Below are 14,136 nucleotides of genomic sequence, written 5' to 3' on the forward strand. Positions count from 1 at the left end.
GTTTTTCTTTTTCGGGCCACCCTGCGTTGGTGGGAATCGGCCAGTGTGATAATAATAAAAAAAAAAAAAAACTTACAAAAATACACTTATGTAATTGTTCGAGTTGGGAGCTGTTCGAAACTGAAGATACCACTGTATTTAAAAGGGTAGTTCTGATAAATGCAGGAAAATGCCTTTTCAAGTAACTGACAGAACAGAAGGCATACTAGCGAAATAGTTAAGAATTTGGACAACTTGAACAATGGGATTGGCTTAAAATAGGTCTCAAACTGGGCAAAATCACCGTTGGGTAAATTACGCCCAGACCACCAACTTTGTGCATGAGTAATTACCTAAGTTTTTTCATAAAATTCCTATTCTGATGTAACTGACTTCAAAAAAAAATTTCTTTCATTTCAAAAGAATTTTTAATCCCTGACATTGTCAACGCTTAATTTCTGGGAGTCCGACAGTGAAAGGCTTAAAACCTCCTTAACTAGACCATCTAATGAAAATCTCTGCCAGCTAACAATGTCAAACACCTCGACCTAGCGTGCCACCATGTTATCCCATCTTAGATTAAAAAATGTTTGTGGCATCAATCTCCAAAACCACCACCAACAATAATAATAATCAACTTACTCTAACTGAAAAAAATGCAATTCTCAATGAAAAGATAATTACCATAAAGGCAGAAAATAATAATTAAGCAGAGTTCTTTAACTACTTTCCTCAAGTATCAACTACAACATCAACAACTAGCCGATGTTGAAATAAACAACACAAAATTTCCTACCAACTGACAGTCAAACCTCTTGCTTGGCAACAGTCCTTCCAGTGACACAACATCAGTTGCTGATGATTATTGATCCCTTGACAAATCATGTTGTAATGTAGTCAAACCAGGTTGCAAACACCAGCCTTGCTCAGATTTTATGCACTTTCAGTAAGAAAGACCTTATACAGACAGCTATAAAAATGAAGGACCTATATTTACTATATATAAATGATTTTTTTTGGAATCTGACGAGCTGTTGGAGTGTGAGCAGGGTAATATTTAGTGAAGGGATTCAGGGAAACCGGTTATTTGTATATAGCCAGACTTGAGTCCTGGAAATGGGAAGTACAGTGGAACCTCAAATTTTGAACTTAATCAGTTCCAGGAGCTAGCTCTAAATTCAAAAAGTTTGAAAGGCGAAGCTATATTTCCCATAAGAAATAATGGAAATACAATTAATCAGTTCCAGAAACCCAAAAACATTCACAAAAAAATACATTTTATAGACAGTATTACATTGTAGTTTTACATACATGAATGCATTTCATTAAAACTGTATCTTCCTTGCATTTTGATTTTAAATACAAAATAAAAATGCATAATAAATTTAAAATTATTTGGTACGTGTCATAGTGTCTATTTTTATGTGCTCGCTCTCCCTAACTTCAGAACCTGGCTAAGCCCCTGCATAGGGCGTTTGTATTGTAAAATGTAAACTAATACCCGAGTTCTGCTGAATAGTAAGTAGTCGGTAATATGTGTGTGTGTTAGTTACCATTTTGTCAAAGGCACTTGTCGATAAGACATTTGGCCTATGTGTGTGTGTGTGTGTGTGTGTGTGTGTGTGTGTGTGTGTGTGTGTGTGTGTGTGTGTGTGTGTGTGTGTGTGTGTGTGTGTGTGTGTGTGTGTGTGTGTGTGTGTGTGTGTGTGTGTGTGTGTGTGTGTGTGTGTGTGTGTGTGTGTGTGTGTGTGTTTGTTTGTTTTTAAACAGAAGGCTGGACTAGTAAGTAAGTTTAATTAGGTATACACAAATACAGTTACATAGATTATCATACATAGCAGCATATGCGTAGAGAACCTAGGACAACCCAAAAAAGTCAGAGTGACTTATTTCCAAAGGGTTTGAACCACGATTCGTAACTTGATAGTCCAACGCTCTACCGCTTCAGCCGTTGTATACATGCATATATGTGTATGAATATTCAAGTGTGTACTTACCCATTTTGTGTGTGTATGGGGTGGAGGGGGGTCGAAACTCAGCTCCTCGTACACCACTTTGATCGACATAACTAACTTTGGCCTTGTGGATCATACCATATCTACTTTGGAAGTTGTGTACGGAGTTTCCCTCCACAACTGGCTCATAGAAATCTTACCACTTTTTAACCATCCTGAGCCTAAAGAAAATACTTCCTTATGTTCCTGTGACTCATCTGTATTCAACTTTCAGCTGTAACCTTGTCATCTTAATTCAAACGATGTCCTTATCTGCCCTATTAATTTCCTTTAAGATTTTGTGTGATGTAATCATGTCTCCCCGTGTCCCTCTTTGCCAAGGTGGTCAGGTTCAGTGTTTTTCAAACTCTACACATAGTGCATTTTTCTCTTTTCTGATACTAGCTTAGTTGCAAGCTGGAAATAAATGGTATAAAATACCGACACAATGGAAATATAAACACATATGCAGTATAATGTGATCCTTTATTGGCAACGTTTTGCCCACCCAGTGGGCTTTTTCAAGTCACAAGCAGATCTACCTGGGGTGGAAGGTACGCGAGTATTTATAGTCAGGTTCAGAATGCTGAGGTCAGGTGGAGAATGCGAAGAAACTTCTTCATCGCTATCCCACATAAGAGCATAGGAATGGAAGAACACTGCAGAAGGTCTGCTCACAAACTTATCCAATCTCCCTTCCAAGCTACCCAAGATTTTAGACTCTATAACCCCACTCGGTACATCATCAGATGCAGCATTCTCCACCTGACCTCAGCATTCTGAACCTGACTATAAATACTCGCGTACCTTCCACCCCAGGTAGATCTGTTTGTGACTTGAAAAAGCCCACTGTGTGGGCGAAACGCTGTCAATAAAGAATCACATTATACTGCATGTGTGTTTATATTTTTCTTAGTTGCAAGCCTTTGAACTTTCTCCATTTTTTATGTGCTTGACCAGGTGGGTGCCTCTTGCTGGGGCCAGGTATTCAGTGGCCGACTTAAAATTATGTCGTATATAAGTTCCTGGAAACAAGTTCTTATTCAGACTCCTGAATGCTATTCTATTAAGATAGTAAATGTATACGTGTGAGTATAATAAAATGAAACTAGAGCTGAACCCAGTCGAATACTAATAATATATGTAGTATATGAGTCGTAATGGATGCATGTGACGAATGGGGTTCCATAAGAATCAGTCCTAGGGTTGGTGCTGTTTATTATATACATGAATGACATGACAAAATGCCTTCTGTCAGAGGTATCCCTTTGTGCAGATGACGTGAAACTAATGAGGAGAATACAAGTGGACGAGGACCTGGTCCGACAAATGGCTCTTGGATTTTAACCCCACCAAGTGCAAAGTTATGAAGCTTGGAGAAAGACAAAGAAGACCGTAGACGGAATACAGGCTCGGGGGGCCAAGGCTGCAAACCTCACTCAAGAAGGAGGACCTTAGGGTGAGTATCATAGCAAGTATATCCCCTGAGGCACACATCAACCAAATAACGGTTGCAGCAAATGTTTACGTCAGGCCCATATTGGAGTATGCAGCACCAGTATGGATCCAATACAGGTCAAGCATATCAAGAAATTAGAAAAAGTGCAGAGGTTTGCAACAAGCCTAGTACCAGAGCTAAAGGGGGTATGTCCTATGAGGAGAGGTTAAGGGCACTGATCCTGATGACAATGGAGGACAAAAAAACTAGAGGAATATGATAACGACATACAAAATACTGAGAGGAACTGACAAGGTGAACAGGGATAGAATTTTTCAGAGATTGGAAATAGAAACGAGGGAACAGTTGAATATGAAAACTCAGAAGAGTCATAAGGATATCGGAAGTATTTCTTCAGCCTCAGAGTTGTCAAGAAGAATCTGGAGAGTAAAGTCATAGAGGTGGGATCCATACACAGCTTCAAGAGGAGGTACGATAAGACTCTTGAAGCCAGAAATGAACCTAGTAACCAGCGAAGAGGCGGGGCTAGGAGCCGTGACTTGACCCTTGCAACCACATACAACTGAGTGTAAATAGTTGAGTACAGCAGTGACTTGCATAGTTTACATATGTCAGTCCTAATTGTATAATACTGTGTTCCACTTTATAGAAATAAAGTTTGTTTATTAGAATTAGATAATCACTGGGCGATACTTGGAGGGAGATTCACGTAGAGTTATGCAACAACAATAACAACAAAACTAGTATTTGAGGCTGGTTTTGAGTAGGGGTTATTTTCCCCTTTATATCACGGAGACTAACTGATGTTAACGGAGCTCACAAGTTATTCTCCTATGACAGGACACATAGCAGACTATATAGCTTTGTAGAAAAATATTGTTAATTCAGCTTAATATATATTTATAGGTTTTAAATAAAAAATATCCCCAAAATAGTTTAAAGGTAATTTTATAAAAATTTACATGGTGTAAATTTGAAATGTTTCTAAGGTCTGTTCAACTTACTGTTAGAATACTGGCAAATTTGCACTTACACAGCCTAAACATATAGGGTATTAGTCAGTGCATAGAATGCATCAGCATTAAAGGTTTGAATCTGATCAGAAGAAGCATTCTCCGCTTACTGAATAAAAATCAATATCAAAATCTGCTTCATAAAAATGTCAAATTACGACTTACGCAGTGAATAATAACGTAAACTTTCCGTTGAGAAAAACACATTAGTGATAAAAGTTTAAAACAGACCAGAAGAGGCATTCTTCAGTTATCCATAGCATTCAATAATTCCAATTTTTTATATTAATATTTTGGCAAATTTGCGCCTACACAGTCTAAAGTTATAGTATATCATTTTTATAAGATGCATCAGCTATTAACAATTGAAATCCTTCAAATGAGGCATAGCCGGGAAGTTTCACGGGAAAAAAAATCATGCCGTTTTAGAATAAAATTGACAAATTAGCACACACTCCAATAACAATCCCTACGTTCCTCCAAGTAGGATGCACCGGTGTTCAAAGATGAAATCAAATACTGTTTTTAGTTTGAAAGCGATGGGAAACCAAAACAGTATAAGGTTAATGTAACATTAATCAGAGGACACCAGCACATGCCAGTTTTTGCATAACCCTTTCCCTAATTACAGTACACCAGTGTTGAAATTTTCGTTTATATTATAGGATGCATGAAGTACTCACGCAACATACAGTATAAACGAAAAACTGCAGAAAAAAAGCGGCAACCACTGTAAAGGTACCTCTTCAGTGATACATAACAAATATTAACGCACCACCAATATTTTTAGTTTTACTACCTGCAAAACACGTATTTTAAATTCGCTTGTCACGATTACTCGCTTGCTGCTGAATATACATTACCTGTGCAGGCGTGTGGTGGCCATGTTAGTGTCAGCATAAACTCAGCGCGACATGAATACACTGCTTCTTTCATCAGTCTGAGCATATAACAGTCCTTGTATTGCTGGATGTTTGTAGTTGACACCAATCATGGCCACCACTTTACCACATCACATGCTAGTGGTATGTGATTTACCTTCATCTATATAGATGACGTGTAAATGGTTCCAAGGATCATCGTTTCCTTGGCTCAGTTACAGACCCAACATTGTTTCTAACTACCTAAGCTGTCAGGTTGTTGTGGCTCGCTGCAACCAGTCCGACAGGCACCACAACCCGGCTATTATGAAATGTCAGTGCTGAGTAAGTCTACAAACAAGATCTTTAGGAGACCGAATTATGAAAGACATGTAGACTATCAGTTTGTTACAGTTTATTGCTGAAAAGGGATCAAATGTAGATGTAGCCTCTTTATGGCTAATTATTGGTGTACGGTGAAGAAGCCACTAGTGGCGAAAACTCCTTAATAAATGTCTTGATTAGTGCACAAATATTTGTTGCTTAGGACATACATCTATTATTTTTTTAGCAATTGTGTTGTGCACTTGTTGATATATTACCTTAATTGCAATTTACTCATCTGTTTCACCTGTATTTCTACTAGATAACATTTCAAACAACTGAACAAGATCGCCTACATAATGAAGTAGTTAAAAAAAAAAAAGGAAAAATCTATTTTAAGAAAATTCCGCTTGATCAACAGCTGTGACTACATAGACATGTTTTGATGGGAATTTCATATACATGTTGTCAGTAAGATGTGTTTATCAGTGTTGTTTACAGTGAGATTAAATACACTACTAAGTTGATATTTTAGGCGATAATGGAAAATTCCATATCAAGCACACTAAGTAGGTTATATCTAATCTCCCGGGAGACCCGGAAAAAATAATGATAACACGATCATGTAACTACCATGTAGTCGCACGAGCAGCTACACTCGTGGTGCTCCCGGCTTCATTATTAGCACTTAACAGTTTCCCAGTAAAAGTCAACACTCGACTAACACCCAAGTTTCTATTCACTGCTGCATGAAAGTGGGCAGTAGGTGCAGGGAGACGTCTTACTTTGCCTAGAATTCGAACCCTGGCCCCATTCTGTTGTTCGCCCACCACCAGTCAGTACAGTGAGACAACCAATTAACCCAGTGAAATAACTCTTCAATAATTAGACGCTGTCGGTTGATAACATATAATGGTATGCGAGTGCAAGAATTTTCCACAGTTGGTGCAGGATATGATCTAGGTATTTGATAAGATAATCCACATTACGTTTATGCGCAGTTTAAGAATAAGATACGTTTTAATGAATAAGACACTTATGCAACAGTTAGGAATCTTTACTGTGAAAACTTTCCGCCAGCCAGTGACTCTGCCTCTGCTGCTTCAACTCGCCTATCTGCAGTATATAAGCCACTTCTCGGCGCACATGCTGTACATATGCCTGGCCTCACATTCCCTGCATCACCACCTTCCACTGAGATCCTAAAATCTACTGCAAATATTACCAGCATCACCGCTGTCACAACCTCCACTAGACACAGAGATGGACCAATCAGAGACCACTGAGACGTCGGCAAACCCCACCAATAAGAGTCCACTACCGCTTGCATCCACTGCTAGAGCAACTGACCAGTCTGAAATCTCGCCTTCACCAGTTCAGCCACCAGCCAAGAAAGCAAAAACACAAGAAACTGCGGATGCACCTCACGATGCCACTGCCACTGACACTGCTGCACCACAACAAGTCCGATACCTGAAGGGTGTATACTTCTACACAACCAAGCAATATAAGAACAGAATGCTGTCTTCAGAAATCCATCAGCACCTCCAGGACGAAACAGTCAAATATACCTACGACCAAACTGTTATATACACCACTGCCGACATGACCAGACTACTCACTGCCAACACCCAACACCTTGTGGAAGTCGAGTACACCTCAAAGAGGAATTTCAGGATGCTTCAGAATGGGGACCTTCAAGACGGTACCCTCCTCTAGCACGACTATCTATGACCATTCACCATGAAGATAAGTTTCCCCAGCACTTTGCTGTCCGCTAAAGCTGGGGTGTGGCTCCAATCGACCCTGTAACTGCTGCCTCTGCCCGACTGTGCTTCTCTTCGGGGAAGTCAGCGCAAGATAGAAGACGACGACACCCTCCAACCGGAGGGCCAAGAAAGAAGATGATCGTCACCCCCCACCCGGGGGGCCACTGCTGGGTCACCATCTGGAGAAGACCCGGGCCGGAAGTACCGGCGAATCAACATGAATGAAAATGAACACCAACACACGACACTCCACACAGGAGAGCACAGCGCTAGCACGATCGACACCATGCCCTGCCCTTCTAGGGCAGGGTTGGTGCCAGAGCCCGAGTTTGTAGCTCACAAGATGAGGGGGGTACTTGTGCCTCCTCCCATGGGAGACTTAGGTCTCAGACACTCCCTAGACAAGGAGCCAGTGCCGGGCCACCACTTGGAAGGGCCCGGGCCAGGAGAATACCGGCGAATCTTTAACAACAACAACAACACATGCTGTACTTTTCTCAAGACTGATGGACTGAAGACATCGAATGCAGGCTGAGGGACTCATTACCCCATCCTCTTCTACCGCTCTTCTCTGTATTGGATTGAAGAAGCCACTGGATGGCGAAACGTTTCCACAATATTCTCAAATGTTGCACAAGTGTCTCTTTCCTTCATTTGTCGGTTTTCTAAACCATTTACATCAATATATGTTTTGCATGACTGCCACATGAATCATCGTTCGTAACTTTAAATTGATCTAACTCTGGTTTCGTACATGACAGCCTGACCTTGGATCAAACCTAACTTCCTACCAGGCGCGGTATAATCCCTACTGGTTTAGTGCCCTTCCCTTTTTCCATGAATGTAGTCATCGCACTGTTATCTTCCCTGGTTACCATTGGAGTGAATAGAAATTATCTTGAAATTAGTGGATTTCTTTTTGTAAAAATATGTTGGAGACTGGAACTAAGGTTGGGAGCCTTAAAGGGCATGTAAGTACCCCTGTCTTCTAATAACATCTTCATTTTCCACTATAATCTACTAATCTACCTTTTGCCACTGTAATCTACTAATTACTATGATCTACCTTGTTGCAACACAAATGTCATCAAGATTTGTTAAGTTATACAATGAATTAAGGAAAGATCCTGGACTTCACCTTACGAAACAGACAAAGCAAATGCGATAGTAATTATGGACAAGGTAGATTATAGTGGAAAAATGAACATGTTATTAGAAGACGGAGGAACTTACGTGCCTCTTAAAGGTGCCCACCGGTACTTTAAGTTTTGTTTTCACCTGTTCTTTACTCCTCCTCTTCCTCCTGTTTTCAAACCTCCTGTTTACTAAATAACAAAAAGGCACAATACCGTGACTGGAACAATACACAAATAACCCGCACATAGGGACGAGAAGTATATACAGTTCCCATTAGTTTCTCTTCCCCTACACACCAATATTTCTATCTTGTATCATTATAAATATCAATGTAATGCAGCAGTGACCCCACTCAACTGAGCTGGCTAATGCTGCCGCCCGTCCTTGCAAGATACATCGCCGCAGTCCACGTCTACGTGCCACGTCTGCTGTAGCATTTGTCCCAACCGTCACTGAATGGTTTGGGGTGTGAAGACACAGGTACAACAAATCTTTAGTAGCACTGCGTTTGTCTTTAATTCAAACAAAACTCAACCCCGAGCCAAACACAGTCTTTTTGTCTTGTTAACCTTACTTGTCGACATTACTACTCTGTGTGTTTAACGAATGGTCTTGCTACTTACGACGACGTTTCGGTTCGACTTGGACCATTTACAAGCCATGTCACACTTGTAAATGGTCCAAGTCGGGCCGAAATGTCGTCATAAGCTTCCTCTCTCCTAAGTGCGGGTTATTTGTGTACTGTTTGCTACTCTGAGGGTGCAGATCAAGAGTTTTCAACAATATATAACCCCTCAAGGGAGGTTCCTTGATGCTGAGGAGGGGCTCTTGATCTAGGGAATTGGATCTGTGCTCCAATTCCCTGAACTGAGCCTGAATACCTTCAATCCCCCCATGCGCTATATAATCCTACGGGTTTAGCACTCCCCATGATTATAATAATCAGCAATATATAAGCAAAGTACCGCCACCATATCAAGTGAATTTCACGTGTTCCTCTCAGAATTACAACTTGCTCTTGTGACTGTCCCTCAGGATAGAAACAGTGGTGTATGGAATCACTTTGATTACATCAAGCCCTCCCTCTCCCCCCCCCCCTCCGATAAAAAAAGGATAAAATGATAAGAGAAATGTTAAAGCGACAATCAACTGGGTTACTAGTCGTTAAGTCTCCATCACTATAATTCTAAACTGCGTAAATAACCCGAACGTACGAAAATAACAGTTTTTAAAGGGGTGGACCGGTAAGTCAGCGGAAGGCCTCGGTCAGATGACCAAAAGCTCCAGTGGTGGGTCATCATATAACTAAGACCCGCGTCAGGAAACACTTGTCCTGTTTCCTGACAACCCTTACCTAACCTAACCTGGAACCTTGACGGCATTATTGCTCTTATATTATTACATTTAAGGGAAATAATGCGAGTGGTGAGACTTTTCAAATAATTTGTTCAGCTCCTGGAGCCTGGCCTATGACCGGGCTCCGGGAGTAGAAAAACTCTGGGAACTCATCAAAGGTAAAGATGGGGCAGTAATAAACCAGCACTGGATCATACAGCGTCCGAGGAAAGGGAGGCAATTAAATTTGGTCCAAAGAATATGAGGGTAGCTAGAGTTCCTTGGATCAAGAGCTTTTCACGGGTTTCAAAGCACTCCCGTTCTCTCGAAGGGATTATTAAAATTTGTGTTGTTAGGTAAGACACATATGCAACAGTTAGGTATCTTTATTATGAAACGTTTCGCCTACACAGTAGGCTTCTTCAGTCGAGTACAGAAAAGTTGATAGAAGCAGAAGATACTTGAAGACGATGTAATCAGTCCATCACCCTTAAAGTTTTGAGGTGGTCAGTCCCTCAGTCTGGAGAAGAGCATTGTTCCATAGTATGAAACAATATGGAGATGAAGTGACAGGATGGAGCTTTATATAGGGCCAAGAGGTGAGTCGTAGGTCACTAGAAGAGGTAAGAACTCAGATGTTGAGAGGTCAGGTCCCTCTATATAAAGCTCCATCCTGTCACTTCATCTCCATATTGTTTCATACTATGGAACAATGCTCTTCTCCAGACTGAGGGACTGACCACCTCAAAACTTTAAGGGTGATGGACTGATTACATCGTCTTCAAGTATCTTCTGCTTCTATCAACTTTTCTGTACTCGACTGAAGAAGCCTACTGTGTAGGCGAAACGTTTCATAATAAAGATACCTAACTGTTGCATATGTGTCTTACCTAACAACCTGTCGGTATTTTATACCATTTTAATGTTCAAAATTTGTGTTGAAATACTGAATCAAAAATGATTCATCACTTTCTTCCATTTCATCGGTGAGTTGATCAGAATTCCTGGGTTGTCAGTATCTGGCCAAGGTGACTCCTAGCTATCGGTTTAGTCACAAATTATTTTAGAAAGCAGTGCTGGTCTACCTCTGAGAGGTCTCAACACACTACACTTCCCATAATGCTCCACTCAGTTCGAAAATAAAAATTCCTCCATAACATTTTCTTGCCTAGGTTTTAAAATTGAGCCCCAAAGCAATCTCACATTATCGGGGGAGTCTTTCTTGCAAGCACACACTTAAGATTACCTTTTTGAAGTCCTTCAAGAAACTGCAGAAAAACCTTTTGTTTTTTCCTCCTTCATCCCCCCCCCCCCACTCTCGTACACAAAATCCATCCACTGCTTTCGATATTTTTAGTATTTCGTTATTTTAGTATTTATTTTTTAGTATTATATTTTATTGTGATCATTCTTATTTTTTAGTATATACAGTTTCCCATTAGTTTCTCTTCCCCTACACACCAATATTTCTAACTTGTATCATTGTAAATATCAATGTAATGCAGCAGTGACCCCACTCAACTGAGCTGGTTAATGCTGCCGCCCGTCCTTGCAAGATACATCGCCGCAGTCCACGTCTACGTGCCACGTCTGCTGTAGCATTTGTCCCAACCGTCACTAAATGGTTTGGGGTGTGAAGACACAGGTACAACAAATCTTTAGTAGCACTGCGTTTCTGTCTTTAATTCAAACAAAACTCAACCCCGAGCCAAACAGTCTTTTTGTCTTTTTAACCTTACTAGTCGACATTACTACTCTGTGTTTAACGAATGGTCTTGCTACTTCACTGCAGTACTTATCCAGCCAGAAATTCATACTGATTGCTTTAGACATGGTGTTACTGCTCACTTCTCTTCTTGGGATCCCTCCCTTTAATTAACTTAATAGTTGTCCTATACTTGGCAAGCACTGCCGCCCCTACGCACACAATCAATAAAGCAACCAGATTACAGGGAAGGCTTCAAGCACTTCCAATGTTCCCTCTGCATCGGAAAAGCAAAGACGGATATGATACATGTAAAATACTTATATATATTCAATTTGCTAATATACTCTTAAACATCACATCTTACTGAAGCCCAAAATACGTGAGGAAATGTAAATTACTATTATGTTAAATGTTAAAATCGTGAGGGTCATTGTGATGTATGTTAGTATATTGTAATATATTCTGAGATAAGATTATACTACTACAATACACCATAAGTATTGCCATGGTGTGTCAACAATAATTTTGTTTTAAACAAGCCTTAAAATACTTCTCCACAGATACTATTTAACGTAAATGAAATCAACATGTTGCTATCTATAAGTTTTCTGCGTCTTCTGCTGAGGCAACTTTCATACTTATTTTGGTAATTCCGCAAGGAATGATACTAAGCTGTATTGTTTTTACGTGATATGATTATGAGAAACAGTGGAGGTGGTGGGCCCGTGCCTTGGGGTACTGAACGCTTTACCTTGCTGACACTGACAATTTGTTTCCTACCACTCTCTGCGATTTGTTAGAAATCTGAATATGTATCTTTACTTTTCCTGTTATACATATTGCACTCATTCAACCACCCCATGCCTTTTCAAAATCCGCGTAGATCCCATCTTCGTTTTCGTTTGGTTCTCAAATCTCAACTATTTCATCATAATATACCAATAGTTGTGACAGGTACGATCTTCCGCAGTGAAGGTGAGGCTATCTTACTATTCTAAAGTTGAGGTGATCTTCCTGATCTTTCTACCCTGTAGGTGAAGTGATATTACTACTCTAAATTTAGGTGAAGTGATCTTCCTAAAGATACATATGATCTTCCTACTCTAAGGGTGAAATGATTGTGCAGTGCGGGCGCGTGTGCGTGTGAGAGAGCAAGAGAGAGCAAGCAAGAGAGGGAGAGAGCAAGAGAGCGAGCGAGCGAGCGAGCGAGCGAGCGAGAGAGAGAGAGAGAGAGAGAGAGAGAGAGAGAGAGAGAGAGAGAGAGAGAGAGAGAGAGAGAGAGAGAGAGATTCTTGACCTACATTAAAGTGAGGTGAGGCTGGGGCAGGTATGGAATCCCCACATTAACCAACCTTCTGATGACAAACACTTGTTGGTATTCTCGTCTCCCGCTATATGAACTATTATTATTAAGAATAAAGATGGGTGGGCGGGCGGTGGTGACAGCGGGTGGTGACAGTGGGCTGTGGTGACAGCGGGCAGTGGTGACAGTGGACTGTGGTGAGTGGGCTGTGGTGACAGTGGGCTGTGGTGACAGTGGGCTGTGGTGACAGCGGGCAGTGGTGACAGTGGACTGTGGTGAGTGGGCTGTGGTGACAGTGGGCTGTGGTGACAGTGGGCTGTGGTGGTGAGAGTGGGCTGTGGTGACAGTGGGCTGTGGTGACAGCGGGCGGTGGTGAGAGTGGGCTGTGGTGACAGTGGACTGTGGTGACAGTGGACTGTGGTGAGAGTTTACTGTGGTGACAGTGGGCTGTGGTGAGTGGGCTGTGGTGACAGCGGGCGGTGGTGAGAGTGGGCGGTGGTGAGAGTGGGCTGTGGTGACAGCGGGCCGTGGTGAGAGTGGGCTGTGGTGACAGCGGGCGGTGGTGACAGTGGGCTGTGGTGACAGCGGGCAGTGGTGATAGTGGGCTGTGGTGACAGCGGGCAGTGGTGACAGTGGATTGTGGTGACAGTGGGCAGTGGTGACAGTGGATTGTGGTGACAGTGGGCTGTGGTGACAGCGGGCGGTGGTGATAGCGGGCTGTGGTGACAGCGGGCGGTGGTGACAGCGGGCTGTGGTGACAGTGGACTGTGGTGACAGTGGACTGTGGTGACAGTGGGCTTTGGTGACAGCGGGCGGTGGTGATAGTGGGCTGTGGTGACAGCGGGCGGTGGTGAGTGGGCTGTGGTAAGACCGGGCGGTGGTGACAGCAGGCGGTGGTGACAGCGGCCGGTGGTGACAGCGGGCTGTGGTGAGTGGGCTGTGGTAACAGCGGGCGGTGGTGACAGTGGGCTATGGTGACAGCGGGCGGTGGTGACAGCGGGCGGTGGTGATAGTGGGCTGTGGCGACAGCGGGCGGTGGTGATAGTGGGCTGTGGTGACAGTGGACTGTGGTGACAGTGGGCTGTGGTAACAGCGGGCGGTGGTGAGAGTGGACTATGGTGACAGTGGACTGTGGTGACAGTGGACTGTGGTGACAGCGGGTGGTGGTGACAGTGGGCTGTGGTGACAGCGGGCGGTGGTGATAATGGGCTGTGGTGATAGCGGGCGGTGGTGATAGTGGGCTGTGGTGACAGCG

General features: G+C 42.4%; 1 protein-coding gene across 8 annotated transcripts in view; it reads right to left on the reverse strand.

The window, feature by feature from the left end:
- LOC128693175 (gamma-tubulin complex component 6) overlaps positions 1 to 14,136 on the reverse strand; it is a 464,079-nt gene that overhangs the window by 295,755 nt on the left and 154,188 nt on the right. The window contains exon 1 of one of the 8 annotated variants that reach the window (XM_070089459.1): positions 5,484 to 5,610. The exons of 6 other annotated variants lie outside the window; for them this stretch is intronic. The gene's annotated coding sequence lies outside the window, so the exon portion shown is untranslated. Of the gene's footprint in view, positions 1 to 5,308; positions 5,443 to 5,483; positions 5,611 to 14,136 lie in introns of those variants that run through there. One more of the 8 variants, XM_070089458.1, reaches the window with a different exon arrangement.

Source organism: Cherax quadricarinatus, chromosome 28, assembly GCF_038502225.1.
Source record: "Cherax quadricarinatus isolate ZL_2023a chromosome 28, ASM3850222v1, whole genome shotgun sequence".
Lineage (NCBI taxonomy): Eukaryota > Metazoa > Arthropoda > Malacostraca > Decapoda > Parastacidae > Cherax > Cherax quadricarinatus.